Source organism: Pristiophorus japonicus, chromosome 8, assembly GCF_044704955.1.
Source record: "Pristiophorus japonicus isolate sPriJap1 chromosome 8, sPriJap1.hap1, whole genome shotgun sequence".
In the NCBI taxonomy this organism is placed as follows: domain Eukaryota; kingdom Metazoa; phylum Chordata; class Chondrichthyes; family Pristiophoridae; genus Pristiophorus; species Pristiophorus japonicus.
The window spans coordinates 65,889,446-65,893,033 of record NC_091984.1 but is presented as its reverse complement, the minus strand read 5'-3'; positions in this window follow the sequence as shown (position 1 = coordinate 65,893,033).

Sequence of the window (3,588 nt, the reverse complement as noted above, 5' to 3'; positions counted from 1 at the left end):
TATATAAGCAGGCCACCGACGAGGTACCGGCAGTCTGGAGTCTTATTAAAGGAGCTAAGGTCACGCTTGCTCATTGTGCACAGTATTCAATTTCATCCTTTATTATGAGTGTGCCAGGTTGGGAGCGGGGGAGCTCGGAAGTGGTTGGGAAACCCAGGAGAACGGGTTAAATTCGGCAGGGCCTGATTTGCATTTGAAGCTTCTGTTTCCCACTCACAGCCAGCCAAATGGAGAGGCTGGCTGGCTTTGGGCATGTAGGTCTGCGGCACTAGGCCACAGAAAGGAGAGTGGGATCACGTGGGAGCTGGGTGCTGATTGGCGGGGTGGGGGGGGGAAGGATGGGCTGGGGGCTCATCGAAGGGCTAGAGGAGGATCGCGTGGGGGCCAGAGGAACATCGGGGGGCCGGCGCCTCATCGAGGGGTCAGGGGTTGATCGGGGGTCCAGAGGCTCATTGCGTGGGGGCTGGAGGAGCATCGGGGGGAGGCAGACGACATCGGGGCCAGAGCAGCATCAGGGGAGGGAAGGCAGATGACATCGGGGGGCCGGAGGAGCATTGGGGGAGGGGAGGCAGACGACAACAGGGAGCTGGAGCAGCACTGGTGGGGAGGAGGGGGGAGGCCGGGGAGGCGATTGGAGGTCTGGGGGGTAGTGGCGGGGGAATCGGAGGCTGGGGGCTGCGGTGCAGGCTGATAGGCTTCTTGGGGGGGGGGTCTCCGATCACGGTGGGTCAGTTAGGCTGCGGTGCTGGATCCAAGAGGTAAGTGTAAAGGCCTTTACCTCCTAGATCCAGCAATCCTCAACTTCCATTAGCTGGCGGGTTTCACGGGGCTTGCAAACCCGACCAGCTACAGTTAAATTTGAAATGCTGGTTAAATATAAGGCATACAGCCTCATTATAATATTTAAATAGATGATCCGGCTCCTGGGAGCAGGTTGGCTGCCCACCGCCCCCCCCCCCCCGCCCCCCGCCGTCTCACCTCCATTAAAACCGGAAGTTGGTGAGTTGGAGGGGGGGTTCTGGTCGGAATCAGATTTTTTACATTTTAACTTCCCACCTGACTCCAACCCACCCATTTTTGGGGGTTAAAATTCCCCCATTAGTATCAGTTTGCTCATAGAGGATTTGCAAGCAGCTTTAAGTTGTGGTAAAGCATATAATTGCACAAAACAACAGTTCCCCAAAACAGATTTTCTAATTCTTGAAAACATTACTGTGTTAGAGTTACTTGACAGCACAGATGATACATGTCTGACTAATGCTTACTTATTCATAAACTGAAGTCTCAGTGTCGCCTGTTGCTTCACCTTACCTGCTGTTGTTGGGGAATGTGATTTTATCAGCTCTTCCCAAAGCAAGTAAATTAGTGCCACACTAAGGAGAGATACATGGATTCACTGTCACTGCTATAAGCATGACATTTGTTGGCAGATCATATAAACTAGCCACGTGCTAAGAAAAAAATCTGTTGTTATGAAATCAAAAAGATAGCAGATGATATAGTTACTTATATGCTCTTTTTCTGTACCATTCAGTGAAATTCTAGTCAATTATGGTCTATATTCTAGGGCCAATTTCGCTGGAGCTCATGCTGAGGAGTGCAATGTGTGGCTAGCAGGCCTGAAGTGTACTGCATACGGAGTCACTGAGTTGTGCCCCGATTTCTGGTAAGCTAATTATAATATGGTAGGTGTACTGCCAGCAGGCAATGTGGCATCCAATTGGATGCAGTTACGAGGGCACAGAAATTGCAGTATTGCTGCAGGCCTTAATGGCCTGTGGCTCCTTAATGGGACTGGTGCATCTTTGGGCTCTGGGAGACACCGTGGAAGAAATACCACGAACTGAGGCAAAAGTCAATTTGGAAATCTGGAACTGGCTGCCAAATATGCTCTCGTGATTTTGTTTGTACTGCCACCAGACAAGTGTGTGAGTTAAAATGCCAAGGAGAAAGAATTTGTGGCTGAATTTGTCATGTATTCAACCAGCATTGTAACCCATGTATAAACTGACCTAAGTTGTACACTGTGTGAACAATGACCACTAGGTGGGAGACACTCCTAACCTGGACCTTCAGGTATAAAAGGGGAAGCTCCACCCACCTTCATCACTTGAGTGCTAAGGAATAAAGGACAGGTCACAGACTGACCTTCTCTCAAGCATGGGCCTCGTGTGCATTTATACTGTGTAGTAAGGACGTATCAATGGCGACAAGAAACTGGGATTTAAACCACGCGAGCATGGCCACTAGCAGAACAGATGAGAGGTACTGTGTTAAGGAATGGTTAGGACAGAGATTCAACATTGTTAAAGCAGCACACAGTTCTCCAGGCAGACAAGGGCAGTCAGGCATGCCCCAACATGCAGTCGAACCCAGAGGGGGAGTTCGACAGAGACAATGACAAGCTGAACAGCGATTCACGCCATTGCAAAAGACTATGCGGCCAGTAATGGGGCCATCAACACCTGTTAATGGTGCACTCAAGAACAATAACAGGGGCAGTCAGGGACGATCGACTGGCAAGGGACCTTTTGTTTCAAACCGCAACTCATGCTGGAGGCGTGGAGGCGTGGAGGCATACATTCAGCCGGAGTTTGCAGAGATGAGCAAAATACCTGCAGAAATTGCAGAAATGGACACTGGGGGAAATCGCTGGAAGCTGAAGTTCAGCGAGTTCATGTGGAGCACGTATACAGTTCATACACCAGGACGCCACCGATAATGATGAAAGTGCTCCTCAATGGCATCCCAGTATCAATGGAGCTAGACACGGGTGCCAGCCAGTCCCTGATGGGTATCAAACAGTTCGAAAAGTTGTGGGCATCCAAGGCCAGGAGGCCAAAATTATCGCCGATTGACGCACAGCTACGGACTTACACAAAGCAGATCATTCCGGTGCTAGGCAGCGCCACGGTAGTCGTGACCCACAAAGGTTCGGAGAACAGGTTGCCACTCTGGATTGTCCCAGGGGACGGTCCTGCACCACTGGGGAGGAGTTGGCTTGCTGTCATGAACTGGAAATGGGGCGATGTCAATGCAATTTCCTCTGTGGAGCGAATATCATACTCACAGGTCCTGGACAAATTTGACTCATTATTTCAACCCGGCATTGGCACTTTCATGGGGGCCAAGGTAGTGATTCACATAAACCCGGACGCCAGACCAGTACACCACAAGGCCAGAGCGGTGCCGTACGTGATGCGGGAAAAGATAGAAGGCGAATTGGACCGCCTGTTGAGGGAAGGCATCATCTCGCCAGTCGAATTCAGTGACTGGGCGAGCCCGATTGTGCCGGTGCTCAAGGCGGATAGGTCGGTCAGGATATGTGGCGATTACAAGGCCACCATCAATCAGGTGTCACTCTAAGACCAGTACCCGCTACCGAGAGCGGAGGACCTCTTTGCGATGCTATCCGGTGGCAAACTTTTTCAAAATTGGACCTGACCTCAGCTTACCTGACCCAGGAGCTGACGAGTGAGTCGAAGAAGCTGACCACCATCACGACACACAAGGGGTTGTTTGAGTACAACAGATGTCCGTTCGGGATTCGCTCGGCCGCCGCAATCTTCCAACGAAATATGGAAAGCC